Genomic DNA, 26,472 nt, shown 5'->3' on the forward strand with positions numbered 1-26,472 from the left:
TATCGTTACGAATTAAATTACGTTAGTATTCCAAATTAACAATATGGTAAAAACCGAAAATTTCACGTCACATTTTATGTCGAGTTAACGACAAAGAATACAAATTTTGATTCAAGTTAACAAGTTTCAAGAAAAATATGTGCAACAAATTTATGGAGCGTAATATTAACATCACAAGATTTAAAAAAAATATAATTAATAAAAATGTCGATTTTTAATCCAAACATATCAGAACCTTGCCTTAAATGAGTTATATTTGTAATATTAGTAGGCGTGTGACAATCTAACAAACTTGCAACTCGTGTCTTTTTCAAATATTGAATAAATACAATTTTCTCTTGTCTTCCTTTTCTAGGCAGCGTATTTAACTTCTTTTGACCGAATTAATTTATAGTTAGTTTATATCAGACAGCTGCAAATAATGTATTACAGTGGGAGTTCACTAGACCCTTGTGCGCCTATTTAAGGATTAGATGTCATGCCTTAAAATATGAGGCCGCAGCAACCAACCCATTAGTATTGTACATACATACATATATGCATGGCGCAGCAGTGAACGTGTTAACGCTTTCGTGACCACAGGAACACATGCATTATAGCGAATGTTCAATTTGTTAGTCCTGCCAGAAAATCTTATCCGCGCTCCAACGCTACACGTTTATGAATAAAAAATATTATCGATTCAACCAAACTTGAATCTCATGAAACTCTTTCGAATAAATTTGTATACCTTGACTGTTAAATATAGTTCACAATATCAGACATTTTTAACAAAAATATTCGGCTATTGTTATTTATATTATGCTACTGTACATAATATTAATCTAATTAATTTAAATATCGTAAATGGGAGCAATAAACATTCTAATAAATATTACCATCGGCATGTTCTAATATATGTACCTCGCGGAGATTGTTAGCCATCGAAGGATCGTTGTATGCTACCTGAACTAACGATTTCCCAGATTCTTTAGATCTTGATTAATACAGAACGAGCTTTCGTGCGGAACGAAAACAGTAGCTATATTTATAAGAAAAGAGAGAAAAAATATGTTGGGTGCATATCCGAGATTCAAGTGCGCGTTTACGTGCAACGAAGTGTGTCTGCGATGTATGTACGTCTGCGCGCGTAATAACGTACAGAAATAACGAAACAGAAATTAACTCTGTTGCCAGTAACTAATCAACAACGCTGCTTCTTTGCTCTTCGAGTTTTCTTCGTATTAACGACTTGCGTCGTGTCAACACTGGGGAAAGTCTGACGTCTTTCAAACCAGAATAATTGGATCTCTTCGCCCTGTCCTGCAACATTTTTTACCAACGAATCTTACGAAACTTTAAATCACAGTGTTTTCGGGTCAGTTGTAACATTAGTAACAGAGTATTACACGGACAGATGTTCCATGAAGAAGTACGGATAGAACCACCGTTTCTACATTCTTTTTTAAGAGTATTAAAATAATATTTCTATTCGAAAAATCCATGAATATGAATTAATAAAAATATATAAATTATATATAATATTAATCAATGTTATACAGGGTGTTCGGCCACCTCTGGGAAAAATTTTAATGGAAGATTCTAGAGGCCAAAATAAGACGAAAATCAAGAATACCAATTTGTTGATGGGGGCTTCGTTAAAAAGTTAATAACGTTTAAGGTTCCGCACGTACTGAATTTTTGTCTAGAAAATGGTTAGGATTTCGTGGGTATGTCTATTCACCAAAAATTATTGCAATTGACCCCCGCAACTGAAAATAATTTTTTTAGAACGATTTGAAAAATTTTTTTTTCGTCGAAAAATTTAGGCCACTTGTCGATTTTTCTTAAAAATTAATTTTTGTTTATTAATAAATTTGGTTGGCGCTGTATGGAAAAGTTGTTCAGTACTTTTTTGTAGGTATCCATGAGCTTTGTTCCAGAAAAAAATTTCAATGAGATACGTTCGCTATTGTACGAGTTATGGCCGTTTGAAAATTGGACCACTTTTAATGGGTTTTTCTCATTTTACGGGGTCAAGGAACAACTATTCCAATATTTTTAGAATTTCTACAGACTCTCTACTAAAATACGCGTTGATTGCTTTTTTAAACATTAAAATCGTCCAATCCGTTCAAAAGTTATGACGTTTTAAAGATTCGCATGAAAATTCGGGCAAACATTTCTGTCTGGCCTCACATTAGATTTTCGGTAAAGAATTTTTTTCTTAAAAATGCGTAGGATTTCAGGGGTATGTGTAATGACCAAAAATGATTGTAATTGACCTCTGCAACTAAATATAATTTTGTTTAGTATGGTTTGAAATTTTTTAAGGCCGTCTAAAAATTTCAGTACCTACTCAAATTTTTTTCTCAAAAGTGGGTAGGATTTCAGGTGTATGTGTATTCACAAAAAATGATTGTAATTGACTTCTGCAACCAAAAATAATTTTTTCAGAATGATTTCAAATTTTGTAATTTAATTTTTTAATAGCTTTTTAATGAAGCCTCAGTCAAGAAATTGATATTCTTGATTTTCATCTTATTTTGGCCTCTAGAATCTCCCATTAAAATTTTCCCCAGGGGTGGCCGAACACACTGTATATAACATTGAAACAACTTTATCGTATTACTTTTGTAGCCATTCTAAGAGATTGAATTACGCGAATGTATCTTTTTTCCATTCAGTGCTTCAATTATAAAGAATATTAGCGTAATTTAAATACAAAATGCGGTATGCGTCGTCGTCAGTTTTAGTTTGGTTTTGTGAGCGCACTTTAATGGCACTTTGTCTACCACGTCATCCATATATGAGTGACAGAATTCACCACTATGATACTAGAAAAATTAATTCTGAAGTTAAGACGTTGGGGGAATTTGAATAGAATTTGTGAATTTTAACAAGGTTACAAAAATAAGTATTGAAACAAATTTTAATTTATTAACCAGTTATGTGGCTTGCAATGATCTAAAATCAAAATTTTACTTTTGCAGAATGTTATACGGTTGTGATCTGGCAATGAACGTGTTAAAATGCCTTTGATTCTCCTACCACTCCACAATCTTGTAAAAGAATACGTGCTAAGCACCGATCCTCGTTCGGAGGATACGAACAAACGATATGTTAAAAAATTGTGTCCACATAATTTTCGAGTCTGCACCTATAACCTCCATAAACATAATGATACAGAAGGACAACGAACTCAATTCTAACTCCATATTCCGGTTAGACGGATGATTCGCGGGAAAAATAAAGTAGAAAATGCAAAATTACACGCCGAGGACGAGGTGGGTTCGTCCCGAGGCTGCGTTTCCTTTGCCAAGGATACAGTTAATTTCAAACAGCCAAGAGACGAGCATGTTAACGGTTTACCATAATTCAACGCGAAAGAAAAATACAGGGACGTGCACGGCTGTGTGCTAGAGGTATTTAGAGTGCCGCTGCCGTAATGGTATGCGGTCGTTTAAACTTCGTTTTAGAAAGATACTAATTGTACTGTTAATTAATGCGAATGCGCACAATGCTTCGCGGACCTGTTATCGGATTTAATCGTGGAAACACTTCGATGCAGGCAAGAATCACGTTTCATTAACGTAGTCGTGTAATTGTTATCGCATTCAGATTTTGCGTTCAGTGGGTTTCTTGGACACAATGAATGCAAGTTTAATACTTTACGCAATGACATACCATGCACAGTACCCGCCATTTTGTCTTACTTTGTTTATAAACGTTCAACACCATTGGAAGAAATTTTAACGTGAGATTCTAGAGGCAAAAATAAAATGAAAATCAAGAATACTAATATGTCGATTGAGGCTTCGTTAAAAAGTTATTAATGATTAAAGTTCCGCCTGTAGAACGGCAATCTGCATGCGAGCGATAGTGGTTCTCACTCAGCATGAGCAACTCTACTTACAGACGTATCGACAATCATACAGTTTTCTGAATGAGAACCACTATCGCGCGCATGCGGATTGCCGTTCTACAGGCAGAACTTTAATCGTTAATAACTTTTTAACGAAGTTTCAATCGACAAATAGGTATTCTTGATTTTCGTCTTATTTTAGTCTCTAGAATCTTATTTGAGATAACAAAGAATTTTATTTGAGTGTGCCAATACTTTCGTCTATCCACAAAATGTTCATATATTTCTGTTATTGTTTTGTAAATCAATGTACATATATTATTGTTTCTGTCATGTAATGAACTAATAAAATAGATAACAAATGAATATGTCAAAAAGTTTTTCCTTCAAATCAATTTGTTTAGTAGTTATAAACATTTGTACCACAACGACCATGCTGTGCCAATACTTATATCCAGCACTCTAAGTATGTTTGGACGTTTCAGAGACTGTGATATACAATGGCAGATTTGTAAGTACGAACATGCGAATAAATTTAAATTTTCATTGTCTCTATTATATCAATAATGTTTATAATTTACTTAGTTTTACTTGCGATATATTTTGTGGTGGTTTTCTGAATGGATGAAGTGAATAAATCAGATAACAAGAGGAAAAAAAAGTTAAGAAAGTATTCATACAGGGTGTTTGGTCACCCTTGGGAAAAATTTTAATGGGGGGTTCTAGAGGCCAAAATAAGACGAAAATTAAGAATACCAATTTGTTGATGGAGGCCTCGTTAAAAAGTTATTAACAAGTAAATTCAAAAATTTCAAATCGTTCTGAAAAAATTATTTTCGATTGCTGGGGTCAATTACAATCATTTTTGGTCATTACACATACCCTCGAAATCCTACCCACTTTCTACAAAAAAATTCGAGTAGGTACTGAAATTTTTAGACTATATTAAAAAATTTCAAATCGTGCTGGAAAAATTATTTTCGATTGCTGGGGTAAATTACAATCATTTTTGGTAAATAGACATACCCTCTAAATTCTACCCACTTTCTAGAAAAAAATTCGAAGTGTGATATTTTTCGACGGAAAAAAAAACTTTCAGTTCGGTTTGGAAAAATCATTTTCGGTTGCGGGGGTCAATTACAATCATTTTTGGTGAATAGACACACCCCCGAAATCTTGCGCATTTTCGAGAAAAAAATTCAGAACAGGTGAAACTTTAAACGTTAATAACTTTTTAACGAAGCCTCCATCAAGAAATTGGTATTCTTGATTTTCGTCTTATTTTGACCTCTAGAATCCCCCATTAAAATTTTTCCCAGAGGTGGCTGAACACCCTGTATATGTATAGGATAGGTGGTAGGTCGAGTACTTGTGAGAGAACGTAACCCTCTGCTGGCGAGTATGAGAAGTGTCACCATAGTTTCATATAAATATATATACGATTTATAAGAGACTTCGATTTGGATGAAACGTAGTAGATTTAAAGGATAGCAAAAAATAGTAGATTCTTTTCAGTTGTGGATAGTGATAAATTTTGTTACTTTTCTGGACATTACTTCATATCTTTTCTGAAAATTTGTTACCCACATACGGACAGCTTTAAATATTATTGGTAAATTATCTTTGTCTTTTATTTTTTAATTCCGCATCCAAGAGCAGACTTTTAATAATAAATTCCACAGCTAACAGCTAAAGTTAAATATAATATCATGATTTAAACTATATTTATTCACATCTAATTTACCATAAATTGATAAAAGATATGGTAACTGCACAGTAGAATGTATTCGTAGAGCTGGAATTTACGAAAATTGTTTAGATTGTATTCTTTCAGAGTAATTTAGAAAAACTTGTAGAATTTGTAGGAAGAAATAGGATTGGCCAATCGGATGTTTCGTTTGCCGGATGATTGCTCTAGTTAATCTCTCGGAAACGAGTGCTTCGATTCGCTGTTATGCTTGTACAAACGGAAATTCGCGTATTCCAGAAATCTCATGTTAGAAAATTATTAATAAAAATGTATAATAAATAATATGCATTTTAATGATTCGGTGTAATATAGTGCAATTTAAACCAGTTACCTACATTCGTAATTACGTATATGAGGTGATAGATGTTCGTATCATGTATAGAGAGCGACATTGAGGGGTTAAATAATTGACCTATTCAGGCCTGGGTCGACTAATTCTCTCTAACAGAGAGGATCTACGATTGAGAACACGTTTTTAATGCAAACGAGCGGAAAACAATGACTATAAACAAATTTTAATACAACGTGTCTCAAAAGTCACTATCTATTTTGAGACGTGCCAGAAAAACAACTGCAGGAAACAAAAGAATAAATATACCGAAACAAAATTATGAATTTTTTGAACGAATGCATCAAACAGAACAACCCAAAGTTTAATTATTCGCAAATCACGCATTAAAACATTCAAGTATGATTTTTTTGAACTGCTTTCGTAATAGAATTATAATGATCATGCTATGCAAAATTTAGCAACTTTTCAATGTTTATCCATATTTTCGCTTTCAATCACAATATAAAAACACACAAACGATTTCTTAAACTTTTGTCATAATATAATGAAAAATGTAGAAATATAAGTTTATATTAGGTCGACCAATATGTTCGTGCCGAGTTCTATACTACAACTTAAGGCAATATTTTAAACATATAATGAAATTTTAAGAAAAACAATGAACCTCTTCTCGTTGGACAACTGCCTCCTCATACTTTGGCAAAGTCATTGTATCGCCGCGACAAGACTTGTTTGATTCTTTATTAAAATATAGTTCAACGCTTTTCGTTAAAACGTTGACATTTTTATATTGTTTGCCCACTAGTAAACCTAGAGACTGTTGTATTTTATTTCTTATAAGACTCGGTTTTCTTATACAGGGTGTTCAGCCACCCCTGGGAAAAATTTTAATGGGAGATTCTAGAGATCAAAATAAGACGAAAATCAAGAATACTAATTTGTTGATTGAAGCTTCGTTAAAAAGTTAATAACGTTTAAAGTTCTGCCCCCACTGAATTTTTTTCTAGAAAGTGAGTAGGATTTCGGGGGTAGATCTATTCACCAAAAATTATTGTAATTGACCCCCGCAACCGAAAATAATTTTTCCAGAACGATTTGAAATTTCTTAATTTTGTCGAAAAATTTCAGCACCTATTCGAATTTTTTTCTCGAAAGTGCGTAGAAATTCGAGTGTATATCTAATGACCAAAAATGATTGTAGTTGACCCCTACAACCGAAAATAATTTTTTCAGAGCGATTTGAAATTTTGTTTTTTCGTCGAAAAATTTAGGCACCTACTCCTTGTCGATTTTTCTTAAAAATCCGTTTTTGATTTTTAGTAATTTCGTTTGACGACCTACAGAAAAGTTGTTTAATACTTTTTTGTAGGTACCTACGGGCTCTACTTCAGAAAAAAGTTTCATTGAAATATATTCACTATTGTAGGACTTGTGGCTGTTTGAAAATTTGACCATTTTTATGGGGTTTTTCTAACATTATGGGGCCAAGGAACAACCTTTCCAATATTTTTATAATTGTTACATGTTCTACACTAAAATACGCGGCGTTTGGCTTTTTTAAACATTAAAATCGTCCAATCCGTTCAGAAGTTATGACGTTTTAAAGATTCGCACGAAATTTCGGGGTAACATTTCTGACCAGAAATGATATTTTTGGTAAAGAATTTTTTTCTCGAAAATGGTTAGGATTTCGAGGATATGTCTATTGACCAAAAACGATTGTAATTGCCCCCTGTAACTAAATACAATTTTTTTAGTATGATTTGAAATTTTTTAATTTTGTCTAAAAATTTCAGTACCTACTCGAATTTTTTTCTCGAAAGTGGGTAGGATTTTAAGGGTATGAGTATTCACCAAAAATGATTATAATTGAGCCCCGCAATCAAAAATAATTTTTACAGAATGATTTGAAATGTTTTAATTTAATTTTTTAATAACTTTTTAATGAAGCCTCCATGAACAAATTGATACACTTGATTTTCGTCTTATTTTGGCCTCTAGAATCTCCTAATAAAATTTTTCCCAGGGGTGGCCGAACACCCAGTATGCTAACAAAAATATTCATGCAATCAGTCTCAAGTATGATCAAGAGAATTTCGTTCCGTAAGCCAGTGTGGAATTCAAACTTCGTGCTTCGACACAATATCTATTCCTCTCAAATTTGTATGAATCGTTGATGTGGTATGTTGAAAATTGTATAAATCCCCCGTACTGACAAATTTTGTTTGTTTTCTATTAAATTATACATTTTATCTTCGTCAATTTCAGAATATCGAACGGCACGAACTTATGGGACGACCTAATAATTATTCGTAACACTATAAGTACAATAGAACTCGATTGTGCGTTTCCTCGAAAGAGTTACGATCGATGAAAGTCGATAATATTAATTTTGACGCCGTCGCGCATCTAATGTATGGCACAGTCTATTTTTCTAATCACGTAAGCTAGAGGTAACTGTGGTTTTATATTGGCAGCAATTAAGTCTTGATCATAAAGGCTGGTACGTACGGTATAACATACTGATGATCATACATCACCGCGTACACGCGTGCGTTACCGCCGGAACACACATTCATCAGAGCGTATCCTTGATTCACGTCCCCTATCTACGAACACACTTTGAAAATTCCGAGACTCAGATTCTCCGCGGCGAAACTTCTCTGTATTTCCACGTCCGCGTTTATTCGCGTACGGGCGAGTCATTCAAATGAATTTATTCTACACCAACAACAACGCGTCACTGGTTCTATAAATACGACTTTCCACTGGCAATTTTCACGTCAACGCTGGCGTCACGCTATCGCGTTACGCCTCGCAAATATTTTTTTTAATAATGTCCTTGAAAGGATCACAACCTTACCACGTACAGTGAGTAACGAAAATCTTCGGGCACTAAAGTACACATAGATTTATTTCCTCAGATTTTAATTGTTTATGCATAAAATCAATTTATTACTTTTCCATAAGTCGTTTTCTTAGAATTATAAAGTATTCAGGGTGTTCGGCCGCCCCTGGTAAAAGTTTTAATGGGAGATTCTAGAAGCCAACATAGGATGAAAATCAAGAATACTAATTTGTTGATGGAGGCTTCGTTAAAAAGTTGTAGAAACATTTTCGGTCACACGGTATATTTTCGGTAAAGAATTTTTTTCTCAAAAATATGTAGGATTTCGGGAGTATATGTATTCACTAAAAATGATTGTAATTGATCCCTGTAACCGAAAATAATTTTTCCAGAATGATTTGAAACTTTTTAATTTCGCCGAAAAATTTCAGCATTTACGCAATTTTTTTCTTGGAAGTACGTAGAATTTTAGGGGTATGTATATTCACCAGAGATGATTATAATTGACCCCTATAATTGAAAATAATTTTTCCAGAACGATTTCAAAATTTTCTTTTTTCGCCGCAAGGCACTTACCCCTTGGATCGATTTTTCTTAAAAATTTGTTTGACGCTCTAGAAAAAAATTGTCTAATACTTTTTTGTAGGTACCTATGGGCTGTACTTCAGAAAAAAATTTCATTGAAACATATTCACTACTGTAGAAGTTATGGTTGTATGAAAATTAGACCGTTTTTATGGGGGTCTTCTCACTTTACGGGGTCAAGGAACAACTTTTTTGATATTGTTAGAATTCCTACATATTCTCCACCAAAATACGCGTTGTTTGCATTTTGAAACATTAAAATTCTTCAAACCGTTCAGAAGTTATGACGTTTTAAAGATATACACGAAATTTCGGGGACACATTTCTTGGCCTCACACATATTTTCAGTAAAGAATTATTTTCTCGAAAGTACGTACGATTTCGGGGGTATGTGTATTCACCAAAAATTATTGTAATTGACCCCTGCAATCAAAAATAATTTTTCCAGAACTATTTCAAATTTTTTGAAATTTCATCGGAATGTCAGGGTCAGACATTGTATTTTCGGTAAAGAATTTTTTTCTCAAAAGTGCGTAGGAATTCGAAGGTATGTCTATTCACCAAAGATGATTGCAATTAACCCGCGTAACCAAAAATAATTTTTTTAGAATGATTTGAAATTTTTTAATTTCGCCGAACAATTTCAGCACCTACTTCAATTTTTTTCTCGAAAGTGTGTAGGATTTTTGGTGTTTATACAAATGCATGTGTTTGTAGGAAATAGATAAAAGTGTGAAACCTAAATAGAAGTTTGTTTGATCACTAAAGGTCCTTAAAAATATATTATTTATGTTGCATGTGGCATATTTTTTGCATTCTTTTTATAAAAACATGACGAAACCTACTGCATGTCATACATGTTTATTGCATTTCTTTTCATAAAATTAATGTTTATATGAGCTTCCGAACATCTATTTCGGTCTACTTATTTAACGTTTGTATACAATAATTATGGCAGAAATGACAGCATAGCTATTAATACATCTCGTGTTTACGTATAATGAATCATTAATGGTAACAGTTCGTAGACGCTACGAATAGTATTAATCAGTAATACTGAAGTAGTCTTGGCAGATAGGTTCTACGGAAACGAATTTTATGAGATCAGATTGTTAAACAACCTAAAACAATTAAAGCACGCTACTTCAGCAAATTCAAATACGCCCCAATAACATCTTGTAATGATGAGCATTCGATCGAAAATTGTTTTTAAGAAATAAACGTCATCAACTAACTCTTGACAATATTAAAAAAATGCTCGTAATATATTGTAATTTAAATTATAATTGGTTATTATTATGTTTAAGTAATAAAATTATTTGAACATATTTTGAATATATTTCGCATATTCCTGTATATTTTGACATATTTTATTGACATAAACATCCGCAGTTTAGTCATTATTGCGTTACAAAAATATTTGGACACTTCTACATTTTTGTAGATTATTTATTCCGAGTTTTGTGAGTATATGATAGTATTGGAAGGGGAAGTTCTTCATAATTTTTCAGTTTCAATTTGTATTCTTGCGAAAATGGATTGCCAAGCCAACCCCTCGTTTAATATTTGGCGACTTGTGATTTTTCACCACAAGGCATATCGTGAGAACGGAAAAATATTGAATTTAAATAAGAGCACAATCATTGAAATTGCACACAGATTCAATAATGAACGTCGTATTGGGTTAATTCCACAGTCTGGTCGGTCAAAAGTTCTCAACAATACAGAGATAAGGCGAAAGAAAAATAAATTGATTTTACGTATAAAAAATTAAAATATAAAGAAATAAATTTACGTATAATCTAGTTTTGCATAACCTTCCATAAAAATAATATATATTATATATTCAAATGTAAAGTTTTGAAATGAAGACCTTTTGTACATTCATATATCATTGATGTATACACAAGTTATTATGAAAAATATAGAACCTAATCAAAGGAAATATGATTTAAAACAAAATTTTTATTTAATTTAGAGTTTTAATCGTTTTTGTTTTGTAAATACCTAATATTTTATTGATACATGGTATGCGGCTCCATGACACAGAAAGCAAAGTTCCGCGACCCACTTTTGGGTCACAATCCTACAGGTTGAAAAGCTCTGACCTACGTCATCGTTTCTCAGGAGGAAGGGCTTGTAACGATTTATATGAAAATTTGTAGGCTTGTAACCTAGTTGAAAATAATACATACGTATAATATTTCTTTTTTCACCTGTGGTAACTTAAACTTAAGGGGTGACATTACCCTCCAAAGTTTGATTCTGAAAGTGCTAACACAGAAACGACTGGACATAGAAAAAACCAGTTTTGACAAAAATTAAATGTTTTTATTCTAGTGGGAATTAGAAAAATATTTAACTCTGATTTCTATTCGTAATAAGTGATTTGTTAGATATGTTGAACAAATAATGACATCAAGTTCACATACTATGTTTAAAAAAAACAGCAATCCTTTTAAACAAAAGTTGGTCAGTTTTTAATCAGCTATAAATTAAGTCAAAATATTTCGAAAAAATTTTTTCCTGTAAAATGTTAGTCACCTTCATTTTTAAAAATTGCAGTACATATCTTTGACTTCATAATATAAAAGTTGATTTCAAGACGAGTTCAACGAACTAGTATACTATGGCTTTCAGACATTTGAGGTCACGTCGTGGAACCGTGACCATGTTTCTTCATATTTTGAATTTAGGTATCCAGGAACAGTCGACGATTTGCAAAACATATCAATAATATTTTAATACTTTATGTATCATGCTTTTAAAACAATTCTTGCGTTTAAACTTAGTTTGTCATTAAAACAAATCGTAATTCAATCTTAATTTGTTTCAAATGTATTTTTATGGTGAAAGGGTTGATATGTTCCTAATATTCGGTAAACGTAAAAGGAACGTATGTGATGGAATAATTCTGTATTCTCAAGGTCATTTGAAGGTCATAGTATACCAGGTGGTTGAACTCACCTCGATACATTTCACATCTCTATTAACCGGAAGCTATAATACAAGAGTTACAGGAAAATCATACGTACATTAAACATGCATGATATACATTTAAACATATGCATGTTTATTATATTTTATGAAAATATATGATGGTAATATTAGTTTGACACGTCTCTTTTTACATTTCTTTTAAAATATTTTTGTATGGTGTAAATCCCTCTTCGACATTTTGTTTTAATTTTTAAAAAAGTTATGCAAAATCGTCGTTCGTACTTTGAGGAACAACTGTACAGTATAAGTAACTATAGTTGGGTGTTCATTCTTACGGAAAGAATGTGAAATCTTTTATTTGTACAGTACCAGGGTAACAACTACGAATATTTCTTACAAAACAGCATCAAATACATTTTTTCTTATCTGATACACAACTCGAGTAATGTTGATAACAGTCAATAAATTTCACGAGTCAGGTATTTTATTAAGAAGTTATGAGTTATATTGTAAAATACTCTATTAATTTATTTAATGTAAGTACATATATTTTGTATTATTTACAGAAAATTACAAAAATGCATTCAATTAGTTCTTAGAAATTTCCAATTAGAAAAGTTATTACAATATGCTATGCTATGGTTTTTTTGTAGTCATGTTGCTAATAAAAGATATTAACATTTATTAAAAAATAAATCTTTAAGATGCTTACTTTACTTTAAGAATTGCTAGTAATTACAAATGCAATTTACAATTAAAAATGAGACCTGGGGCAAGAAATAATTAAGTGGAAGCGATATAAAATTCATTAAAAATTTAAAGAAACAAACTTTAAGCATTTCTAAAATATTCAAATTGTTAAGGGGAAGACAAAATGTTATTTAGAAAATTGAGGTAAAAAAGAAATTAACGTTGACACGTGCTCTTCTGACGCGCATATCATATCAAAAGTTACGCGTAATACTACTTTAACATTACGCCACATTGCCACATTCGTGTCGTTTATTCGATTGAATACTTAAATTTCTATTTGTTCATTGCGAAACATTTAATTCCTTAGTTCAAATTTTAAAATTTAATTAAACGAATAATGCGTAAATAGTTGCTTATCCTTACTTCGTTATTAGAAATCTGACGTTAATACAGTTTATCCTCCGATTTCCAAACTATCATTGAAAAAATACATATTTTCAACAAAACAAAAAGTTTGGTGTCATTTAATTTACTTATTTTTCTTTGGTTTCTTAAAACAAAAGTTTGGATTTTTCGAATTGCACATGATTCTAGTACAAGTCGGTCTAAGTTTGTCAATTTTGATCCGAAAAGGTTAATAATATAGATACAAATTGACACATCAAATTTCATGATTTTATAAAAAATCCACTCTTCAGATATAAAACAAAACAGAGGACAATATACATAAATATACCAATACACAATACACCCACTCAATTATCAATATTTCCCACATGCACAAGTCACGATACTAAATATTATAACTTTCTGATAGACCACTTACGAGACATAAAGTAAAGACCAACACACACACGTCCGTTTTCACAGAATTTCGTAGTTTCTTCGCGTTTCCTAACTCGGAAGTAAATGTCGAGAAGTGCTCAAAATGGAACGTTGACGATTAAGTAATAAAAATGATCCAGGAGACTCATCGTATTAAAGTGACTCGAGCTTGAGTCGAATTTACGGAAACAGAATAACAGATGAACGACGTACGTAATCGTCGAGTGAAATCACAAGGTGGTAACGCAGGATCTTTACCTTGGCGAAATAGCATGGTTGAGTAACGACCCTCGTAGAACGGAATGTTTCTTAATTCACAAGAGAGGTTCAACCACTGGATATCACTGTCTGCACTGATCCACACGCATAGTGCCCGATTGGCAGTAAAAGGCGAACGAATCGGACACACGAGGACCACGGATACAGATTTATAAATAACGTCGCCCTGGACACGGTCAACGCATATCCGCACGGCACAGCGGTCGGAGCTCAACTGACGTCGCTCCAGAACGCTAGCTGTACGAGAGTCACCCAATGCAAAATATATAAACACTCAATGTGATTACGTACCATCAGAAGGGACGCGCAATTAGTCGATACGTTAATAATAGATCGTACCACATTCTACAGCCCGAGCGGAGAAATAATTTCTATAAATAACAATTTAGTACATTACTTTGTTTAAAATAAATATTATATTCGTCAAATCTAACCTTTAATCGATCAGAAGGCGAGGACGTTTTTGACTACAGCTGTTCCCCGAAGCACGCGAGGGTTCGGAACGCCGATGTACCGCGTAACAGAAAAAGTGTTATTCAGGAAGGCATATAGAGGGTGGATTCGCATTTTGTCGTACACATTTTAGTAGTGTGTTTTACAAGTAAAACTAAGATTAAAATTTTATCTAAAAAAAAATTCATAAATGTATTCTCTTCTTTTTAATTTATTTCTAAAAGGATGTAGATTGCTCCGAATATCTATGAATTACTGACTAGTTTCCTTTATTAGATTTGTTTCTAAGCTATACAAAAATGCGGTTTTTGTTAATTACAATGTTGTATCTAACGTATAATTTGAAGGAAAACAATTATTGTCATCTCTTAAACCGTTAGATTAAACAAATATCGTTTTTCAAAGCAGTCAGACTCGAGCATGAACGTTAAGGGGTTAAATAATTTTTACATTAAAATTAATATTGTTTTATTATTATTATTCTTTCTGTAGACAGGCGCTGTTCTGTGTTTATAACAAATTCATTGTACATTGATAATTCAACCGCTACTTTGATAACACTATGCAACAAAATAAAAAAGCTGGGGTCTCATAAAATTTTATTGCATAATATTTTCCATATACATTTGAAACTCCCAGAATGAGACTTACGTCACTTTCAAAATAAACTTTCTCATCGTTTCATTAACCAGCTAATTTTCGTGTTACAAAATCTTAATGATTTTAAATATATTAGTAACAAGTTGCTTCAGAATGAAAAGATCATGTAAAAATGTAACTATTAAGGTAGCTAAATCGATTTTTTTGGAAAATGGACTTACGCCACTTTCAAAATAAACGGCTCATATAATACTTTAGTTTTATTTTTACTTGTAGAACACACTGCTGAAGTGTGTACGGAAAAATGCGGGATACCTTGTATGTATAGTAGATGCATTATACACACACGATATACATTTAAATATACGTATATTTATTACATTCAATTTGACACGTCTCTTTTTGTATTTCATTCAAAATATTTTTGTATTGTGTCAATTCTTCTTCAAAATTTTGTTTTAATTTTACTGCATGTATCATTGAAGGATTTATGTTATAAAAAATCGTCATTCGTAGCGACGGAAAGACCGCGATTTCGGAGAATGCGGCGACTACAAAGGTCACGAAAAAATTGCGTACTTCAAGGAACAACTGTAATTTTTGATCCCTCATCGGCATATCTACAAAATGAATTCGTGGTGCAGAAATATACAGGATGTGTCACGTAAATAGGACGTGTTATATCTCACATTTGATAAGATACAGACAAAAATTGAAATAATTTCTATAAATAATAATTTAATATATTAGCTTGTTTAAAATAAATATTATATTCGTGAATCTAACTTTCAGTAGATCAGGCAGAAAGAACGCTTTTGACTACTTTTATAATAATATGTGAAAATAAAATAAAACTAATTTTATGTGTAGTGTAGAATCGTACAGTTCATTTAAGGAAACGTTACGAGTATTAAATATTTTTAAATTATCTCTAGCTTTTAGTTCCGTAAAAAGAATTGTATGTACATAATGTACTTTACCAAATGTTAATATCCATGCATGCATTTTCTTTCAATGGCCATAAATACAGTTGCGAAGAAACGCAAACCGCACTTTTCCAAGAGTCCTTAGTTCAACATCACATTTATAAACGTTGTATTATATTTGGTATCCCATTTACATTTAAAATAGCACATTATGCGAAGTTGTTATTTTTATTAAGGAATACGGTAAATTTACCGCTAAACAGCGTTGTAACACGCCAGCACAAGGATTTGCATTCATTAAATGAATTTAATGATCTTGCAACAAATTGTGAATCATAAAGAAATACGTACTATGCGATTATTATGCGAGCAATTTGCTATTAAGTATTTACAGACTGTTCAAAATAATTAAAGTTCAAAATTTTGAACATTCAGAATAAACTAATTTTCAGAAACGAAAGACTTAATTTTAATTAAATTTGAATATTCAATGTTGCAAAGAATGTGTAGTATATGTGTATATTTGGAATACCAGTTTGTTTAAGATAAATAAAATATTATAAAACTGCATATATCATAGGGAAACTAATAAACTTTAATATTTCAAACGCTCGGTTTTTGAAAAATCACGCAAACGTTGTATCGAAGTAACAGTAATATTTTTTAGAAAAACTGCCACGTTTATGATTACAAATTGCGCAACTACTCAAAACAATTATCTATTTATAACTGTAGAAAGATGACGAATCAATGCACCTTCAGTGACACGCGCGGAACCAAGATGGCTGTGCCTGAAGGTTGCTACACGGTTTGACCGCTAATCGATGGAGAACAGAAGAGCTTACGTAACTGCAACACGCGTCATAAAAAAAACTTATTTACTTGTGGCGCTAATTATGCTGACGTTCACGCTCGAAATCGTTTACGTTTGTACGTGCTTGTATCGTAAATTGGTCAAGGCTGAAGATTTTCGAGAACGACTTAACGATTTGTATTTCTTAAGCGGGCATTCTCGTGTAACAGCTCCGGAAATAATTGATCTTCATAAATCTCTTTAATAAAATTATTGTTAATTTTCTTTCGAGATATAAAAATATATCATTAAATTACAGGAAAATAATTCGCGTCGATTCTTTTTATTATTTATTCATTCACGTAGAATCTCGTTGACCTACCTCTTCGATCTCTTCTGTTTAGCACCTGTCACACTCATTTGATTGCAAAAAGCAAAGAATATCCTTAAAGTTAGATAGTTTATGCTGACTTGAAAGAAAATTTACCTTTCTTCTTTAAATAAGTTAACTTTATATCGAAGAAAAGAGAAAAATTTTAATGGTAGATTCTAGGGGGCAAAATAAAATGAAAATCAAGAATACCAATTTGTTGATCGAGGCTTCGTTAAAAAGTTATTAACGTTTAAAGTTCCGCCTGCAGAACGGCAATCTGCGAACAGCTGTGTACGCGTGATAGTGGTTCTTATTCACAAAACTGTAAGACTGTCGATGAGTCAATAAGTAGAGTTTCTCATGCCGAATGAGAACCACTATCACGCGCACGCAGTTGTTCGCAGAGGCGTTCTACAGGCGGGACTTTAAACGTTAATAACTTTTTAACAAAGCCTCAATTAACAAATTGGTATTCTTGATTTTCGTGTTATTTTGGCTTCTAGAATGTCCCATTAAAATTTTTTCCAGGAGTGGCCGAACACCCTGTATATAAAAACTAAAATTGGACTAACTCGAATTCATACTTATTACGCAGCTAAAAATACGTCTTTTTGAAAAATGTTTTGCGATATTTTCAAAAGAATTTCAAGTTTTGTTTGATAAACCCTACTTACAATAAGATATAATCTTTCTTTTTGTAACATCAAATTTCTATAATCATAATTTCACACATTTGGGTTATTTTTTATCTCAAGAGATAAAGTGTTATTTTTTGGACAATGTTCAGAAATTTGTGGAGTTAATCATAGATTTATACCAATTGTATTAGAATCGTATTATATGATAAATCATTCTAGGGTCGATTAGAGTATCTTAAAAAGCTATAATTAAACACTCTTTGCCACAAAGAATAATAATAAGAGATATTGGCGTTGTGTTGTCTGTGACAGAATTTAATTCCGCTGACAAAGGTTATTTACAAATTCAACGAAAGTAAATTATTACGCTTGCATAATATGACGCGAAATGGAACTGAAGCTTAATCAAACTGGACTCGCGCATACTCGATATATAGATGCCATAATACGGACCATGTTGGTCAGTTTATCCGAAGCCACGTAAATTCGTTACCATAAGCAGTTAGGAACCTTGTTTTACATAGAGGTTATTTCTCGTTTTCTTCCTGCGCATCATTCTGAAATTCCCGAGGATGCGTTTGTTATAGCAAATCATTCTAACAGTGAACTTATTACCGTCACGAGTGTAAGTTCCCAGGAAAAGTATCTTATGCGACACTAATTTATAAAATTACAGTATTGTCAACGATTGTGTTACGATACTACATTTCTAACAATAGTTATTATAATTTATAGTAGTCATATTTAAATCAATACAAATGAAATTCAGTGGCCTTATTTATTTCATCGGCGATTTTTCTGTAAAAATTTGATCATTAAGTTTCGATCCTTTAGTTTCTGATCTGACGATTTAATACATATTTATTAGAATACTAATTAGAAGAAAAACAAAAATTAAAAAGTAAATACCAAAAATAAACATAATATGTATGAAAATATAATACTATCAATCTAGATTTATATAGACATAAACTACTACAATTTATATATTTTTATATATTTTTTTGAATTCTTTCCCACAGAATTATACGCAAAGGAAAAAAACACAAACTATATCATTTGATTAGGATCCTTAGTTCACTAGTAATACAATAAATTAAACTGATCAAGTTACGTGGTTCACCTTGCATATTGAAATGTAGAAATTCAAAAATTCATTGTTACGTTGTTCTCGTTATTCCTAATCGCGATTGATAAACCTATGTAAATAGTAAATACGATAAGTAAAAATCGGGGTATAGACAATTTCTTGTCTCTATTGATTACGCTACCGATGCCGTATACAAAGGGGATTGGCTTCCTCGTCGAACAGAGGTTGATGGGTCGAGAGGCCATATTTGTGTCCAATCCTGTTATAAATCTGACGATGATTATATTGCACGTGGAAGAAGGACCGCTTATGTGCATCGCTTTAGATACATTTCCTTCGTATATCTACGGTTAATGACCTCTCAGGGAAGAACACTACGATAGATAACCAACAATACTACAGTGAACGAAATTTGTATAAGAACGTCATGATTTACCGAAGAAACTTAATTCATTCTATACATTTTCATTGGTTATAAATTGGAAACTCCATTAACCCCTTGACATACTATTTAATTTCAAATAATTTGTCAAGCCTATATTACTCAATTTTGTTTAAATTTGTTCGTACAAGGAATGACAACGAAAAAAAAAAATAGATTTGTTTCGTGAATACTTCGTGAATGTAAACATGCGTTGATTTTAATACATAAGACTTGATGACGAGTGAGTAGCCTCATGATTGTGAAATTTGACGCCAAGTTAAAGGCGTATTGTGGTCTAGAATTTCGAAAAATTCAATCTTTTCTTTATTTCATTATCTTAAAGTATGTAATTTGGAAAATATGCGTACAAAACCATTCGTTTCAATTTGTGAAAATGCCAATGATAAAGGGGTTTGAATATACAACAAATCCTGAATAACTGCGACAAACTCAGAGTGGAAGTCTCGTAGTTATAAAAACACGGTTAATCTTCAGTTCCCAGAAAGACACAAACCGAGCTATGGCGTTTGGCTTTGTACCTTGCCGAACGTAGAAAAAGACAGCAAATTAAGGATAAATAAGAGTAACATAATGTGAAACTTATTTATTTGTTATTTTCTTGTTAATGGGTCCTTCATTAATATATTCGTGAGGTTCTTCTGATTAAAATAAGACCAAACACGATATGACTTGGATAATATTTGCATATTTAACGAGATTTTATACTTGATTAGAAGTAGGTTAAAAACAAATTATATCGTGTTTGGTCTTATTTTAATCAGGAAACCCTAAACAATACATTGATAAAAGTTTGATTTAAAAAGAAACAAAAATAAGAATGTATGTACTATCTGTTAGAAATAAAGCGCCATTTGCTTCTGCGCCACCTAGAGTTCTTCTGTCTTACTACTTTTGTACCGTGTGTCTTTTGTCTGTAACGAAGCCTCGTGCTAATTAAATGTGTATTGCTGAGAGGAAGCCGAGTTTTGCTCACTTGAATCCCCAAATTCCCACAATATCTCACCAATGTTCGAGTTCAGATCAGGTTATACTATACGGTCCGTTCAACGTTGAACTTCACGATTGTGTTAAGGGGAGCCCATCTCAGTAGTAGGGATGACTACTGTTCACTTATCCAATCGAAAATGACTCGCAGTTATCCAGGCATTGCTATATTAATATTTTTAAACGTAACATATACAACAAAAATAAATGTGTAACTTGTAAACCAACTTTTACACCTGACTTTGCTCACCTGGATGTCGGTTTAAAACATCCATTAATGGATTCTAATTTATGAATGAAACGTAAATGGAAGTTATCTAGTTTACGCATTAATGTAAAGTTTCATTCATTATTCATGAATAAACTTTGTCCAACACTGCCTACACTACATTTTTCTGATCCTGGCCAAGAATATTTTAATCCCTCAGATGTTGCAAAGCCGATTTCCAGAACTTCTCTGAAAGACAATTCCAACATGGAATAAATGAAAGTTTTCTCCTTTAAGTAGCAACACTGCAACAACCATTAAACTACACTAACTTTTTCAATATTTAATTTGATGTATTGTTACGATAAACAACGTAGAAAAAGTTTCACTTGAGAAATATGAAATTCTTTAAATTGAATAACAATTGTTAAGTCATAAATACATTTTTTAAAAAATGTTATATTATGTTTGAATCGCTTCTGAATTTCGATCAGATGAAAAGTTTATAAGAAATTAGTAGTGTAAATTAAACGTTCGAGATCAAAAGAATATCAGTACAGTAATTTGGTACAAGTTCTTAAGGGGCCATTCTACCTTGTAGGTAAGAAAAAAAGATGTTTCTTTGTGATTTTTTTTTGCAGGCTATTAAAGAGTGATTAATTTAGGGTTTTAAGGTTATATTTATTATATAATTAACTATATTTACAAATTTTTGCAACGCATAATATCTATTGATTACGCAGTTTTTGTTGATCAACAAACAACAGTTTATACGTACAGCGATCGACTGCATAGGTAATATTTTGCGAACAAGTTATTCGAAATTCAAAAACCAAAGATATTCTTAATACAGATAAGTTTGGTTATAGCATGAACTAAGATCTATTCAAAAAAACGAAAAATGGCACAATGGTAATTATTTTACGAAAAGGTACTGAATAATTTTATGTATTCGGTTGCTTTTTTGTTAATAAAAAAAAAAGTATTGCATATATCGCAGTTATCTTGGTTCATGCTATAGAGAGACCAGTTCTAAAGATACTGCATAAATTTGATGTTGATATCTTGAGTAGTTTTCATGTTATTGTCTACAGAATGTCGAAAAATGTAGTTTCGAGAAAAACAGCTTTATAGTTTTACGTCCAATTGTTATACCTGCGCGTGGTACATTTCACCAGACTATAACTTCGTCAGTTTTCCGAATTTCAATTTAATATTTGGCAGATATATTATCGAGACTATACAGGGTGTTTGGCCACTCCTGGGAAAAATTTGAAAGGGAGATTCTAGAGGCCAAAATAAGACGAAAACCAAGAATATCAATCTCTTGATTTGAAAAAATTTTAAATCGTCCTGAAAAAATTATTTTTGGTTGTGGGGGGTCAATTTTAAGCATTTTTGGTGAATAGATATACACCCGAAATTCTACGCACTTCCGAGAAAAAAATTCGGATAGGTGCCTAAATTTTTCAGCGAAAAAAAAATTTTCAAATCGTTCTGGAAAAAATATTTTTAGTTGCGGGGGTTGATTACAATCATTTTTAGTAAATAGACATACCCCCAAAATCCTGCGCCTTTTCGAGAAAAAAATTCTTTACCGAAAATCTAATGTGAGGCCAGAAAATACTTCTCTGAAATTTCATGCGAATCTTTAAAATGTCGTAACTTCTGAACGGATTAGGGGATTTTAATGTTTCTGAAGGCAAACAACGCGTATTTTAGTGAAGAATATGTAGAAATTCTAACAAAATTGAAAAAGTTGTTCTTTGACACCGTAAAGTGAGAAAAATCCCCTAAAACTGGTCCAATTTTCAAACAGCCATACCTCCTACAATAGTGAATATATTACAATGAAACTTTTTTTTGAAGTAGGGCTCATGGGTACCTACAGAAAAGTATTTTCCGTACAGCGTCAAACAAAATTATTAAAAATCAAAAATTAATTTTCATAAAAATCGACAAGGGGGTAGGTGCCTAAACTTTTCGGCGGAAAAAAAATTTCAAATCGTTCTAAAACAAATTATTTTTAGCTAGGGGAGTCAATTACACTCATTTTTGGTCAATAGACATACCCCCGAAATCCTACCCACATTCAAGAAAAAAAATTCGAGGTGTGAAATTTTTCGACAAAATTAAAAAATTTCAAATCGTTCTAAAAAAATTATTTTTGGTTGCAGGGGTCAATAACAATAATTTTTGGTGAATAGACATACCCTCGAAATCCTACGGACATTCGAGAAAAAAATTCAGTACGAACGGAACTTCAAACGTTAATAACTTCTCAACGAAGCCTCTAGCAAAAAATTGATATTCTTGATTTTCGTCTTATTTTGGCCTCTAGAATCTCCCATTAAAATTTTTTCTCAGGCGTGACTGAACACCCTGTATACTAAGAGAAAACGCAAAAAAAAATTCGATTTTTTTAATTCCACGAAGTAAGGAGGTCCCTTAAAACGATTCCCAGGCGTGATTCGTAAATTGAACATCCCTTTCAAGTTGGGGGATCCCCCTTAGAGCCCAGTGAAACGTGAAACACAGTGCTTTGTGAAAAGTCGCCGGGTCTGTGGCTCTGTCACAGTTATCTCGGTTCCAACGATTAACCATAAACTAACTGTTTCGCTTGAACTCGCGAAAGAGATGCAACGGTTGGCTTCTCGCCCCAAATACGTCGCGTAATTCCACCGTATGTATAATTTATTTTCGGCGTTTATTCTTTCGCGGAAGCTGATGCACGTTTCCTGATCGACCATTCAGGAGCGTCTCGGAGTCACGCACAACATCCTCCTAAACATCGTGTCCCGCAATGTTCGTATAGGTAATGTATGCAAACTCAGTCTGATCGGCTTAATGAGGATGTACTCCGTCTGAATGACGAGTGCAAATTACGCGCTCGCGCGCGCAGTGTCTCGATGCGCGGCATAAACGCCGATATTAATACTACACGCGTCGCTACGCGTAACGTCTACTCCTATTTTTCGCGCGACTGGAATATAAGGTATTCTACGAGACCGGGTCAAGACACAGCTTAAAATTTACTGGGGCGAATACGTCACAATACATAGAGAAGAGTAGGGTAAAACCACACATCAAACACGTTTTTGTTACTTAAAAAACATAAGAGGGCAAAGGGGATTTTAGACAGCATCACTAGTCTTAAATAGATTTTGCACAAAATGAGATTTGTTTCAAATACGTATTTGGTTATGGGCCTTGACATACAACGCATTATTGAATCCAATCCTTTTTTGATTAGGAATTCCCGTATAGCTTTGTGACGACACTTTCCGCACTCGCCAGCAGAGGGCTACGGTTTTATCTCTCTCACAAGCACTCGAGTGATCGTCTGTTCCTATACATATATGTCTACGACGAAACGTATGGAACGAATAGAATAAACACACAAACAACGACCACCGTTAGAAGATAACAAAACAAGTAATGAGAAATATATAGGGTGTTACGTTTAAGTGCGAATGGTATTGAAGGTATCAAAAAAGTGTTCTTACAAAAGTTGTTTTCTTTAAGGGGGCAAATTATGCGGTATAAATAATTTTTACATAGGTGGAGTAGTGGGGGGAGATTTCAAGGTCAAGCTAATTTTTTTAAATGGTATATTTTTTTGTTCATAATATGATAGAATTTGTTGAGACAAATTCAACGACCTACTACATGGCGTCATTCCTCGCTATAGAGCCATAATTATTGAGACGCAAAGCAGTCAGATCAACGCGAATTCTGAGTTGTTGGCTAAAATGAATGTATATGAAGGAACAGAATACTATACTTACACGATCAAAGAGAAAAAAGAAATTGAGAGTCTTTGTAATAGATAGATTGGAAAATAATACAAGAACAGAAGATATTTGATTAGAATTGCGTGAATTGGGAATTAAAGTAGAAAAATATATGTAAATGCATGAAACTACAAGATCTTTGTATATTATTACAATAAAAAGAAACATAAATACATGTATATCCTAAATCAAAACGTTAAAATATCTATCGTATACTAAAATACAATGGGAAATATTCTACAATAAAAGACATCAATTACTCAATGTCACAGATGTCAGGAATGGGGGCCATGTCACAACAAAAACTTATTATGCAAAATCAAAATGCTTGGAATGAATAAATCTAGGAGAATTAGTAGACCAAATATAGTAGAATTTGGAAAGAAAATAAAAACGAACATAAATTGCGACAAAGAATTTCCTAGCATCAGGGTGAAGAGTGATATGCCACCACTACCAAAAAAGATGGACAAGAAAAATATGGTTACACACATAGGGTGTTCGGCCACCCCTGGGAAAAATTTTAATGGGGGATTCTAGCGGCCAAAATAAGACGAAAATCAAGAATACCAATTTGCTGATTGTAGCTTCGTTAAAAAGTTATTAACGTTTAAAGTTTCCCCGTAGAATGGCAATCTGCGTACGCGCGATAGTGGTTCTCACTTAATATGAGAAACTCTGCTTACTGACGTATCGACAGCCTTACAGTTTTCTGAGTGAGAACCACTATTACGCGTACGCAGCTGTTCGCAAATTGCCGTTCTACAGGCGGAACTTTAAACGTTAATAACATTTTAACAAAGCTTGAATCAACAAATTGGTATTCTTGATTTTCGTCTTATTTTGGCCTCTAGAATCTCCCATTAAAATTTTTCCCAGGGATGGTCGAACACCCTATATATACGTACGTAAATTTCTCGTACATGTATAAAACATATACATGTCAATAACACTGATTGAAAAAATTTTTCCACATACTTGGAACGATCCAAATACTAATTCTCGTATTTGGTAACGTAACAAAGAGATTTATTATCGTGTTAACATTTTGATTAAAGAAAGTCGACTCTTTTATTTTGTTCCTTTCGTTAGTAGTGGAAGTGTTATTTTTAATCGTGAAGTCGTGTCAATTCGTTGGATCGGAGACTTTGTGCCAGAAACTGTGTTGCTTGTACGATGTATATAGTTGAACAAACACAGTTCGACAAATCAAGTTGTGCTCAACTCGAATTTCAACTTAATTGAATATTTTAAGTACTCGAACCGGTCTAGTTTGCTTACGAGCGTGTTTAAAAGCGTCTTAAACATCAATAGGAACTGCTGCGCGACAGTTGTGCTGTTTCCGTACAATTGGTAGCACGAAAGAAGGAATGAAGGCGCTATTAATAACGCGGCATGGCACGCACATTGTTTTAATCTCTATAAATACTGTATATGTAGCACCGAGTTGGTCACACGGCATACTAGGAATCGTTCAAAGGTGGCACGGTGCTTTACTTTCTTTCGACATCAAAGCGTACGTCATCTTTGACGTAAAGCGATAGACCGCGAAGTGATTTTTTTTGCTAAAAATGAACGAAGAAAAATTTTTATGACAATTGTATGCAGGACAACGTTCTTCCACGAAGAAAAATAAATTAATTTCGATTTTTACGTCTTTTATAATTAAGAGCTATAAATAAATATGTTTGCGCTGTCTGTGATTAGAGTTAATCTTGATTGCATTGTAGGCGAAAGTGAGAAAAACACTGACTCATTTTTTATTATTTTCGCTTGAAAAAAATTGTGAACATTCGTAAAATATAAATAATCGTGTATGGAAAATGTCGAAATTAAGAAACTTAGGGATTTTTTTTTTACAAAAAAATAAAAAAAAATGAAACCTTAGATAAGAATATCCTCTTAAAATTATACAGGGTATTCGGCTGAGTATTCGGGTATTCCCTGGGAAAAATTTTAATGGAAGATTCTAGAGGCCAAAATGAGACGAAAATCAAGACTATCAAATTGTTGACTGGGGCTTTGTTAAAAAGTTATTAAAAAATTAAATTGAAAAATTTCAAATCATTCTAAAAAAATTATTTTTGGTTGCGGAGATCAATTACAATCATT

General features: G+C 32.7%; 1 protein-coding gene across 9 annotated transcripts in view; it reads right to left on the minus strand.

Moving 5' to 3' along the window:
* Positions 1–26,472, minus strand: part of Synd (protein kinase C and casein kinase substrate in neurons protein Synd) — a 160,333-nt gene that overhangs the window by 61,178 nt on the left and 72,683 nt on the right. The window contains exon 1 of one of the 9 annotated variants that reach the window (XM_076774742.1): positions 14,036–14,273. The exons of 7 other annotated variants lie outside the window; for them this stretch is intronic. The gene's annotated coding sequence lies outside the window, so the exon portion shown is untranslated. Of the gene's footprint in view, positions 1–8,397; positions 8,555–14,035; positions 14,274–26,472 lie in introns of those variants that run through there. One more of the 9 variants, XM_076774743.1, reaches the window with a different exon arrangement.

This window comes from Colletes latitarsis, chromosome 10, assembly GCF_051014445.1.
Source record: "Colletes latitarsis isolate SP2378_abdomen chromosome 10, iyColLati1, whole genome shotgun sequence".
NCBI classification, from domain to species: Eukaryota; Metazoa; Arthropoda; class Insecta; order Hymenoptera; family Colletidae; genus Colletes; species Colletes latitarsis.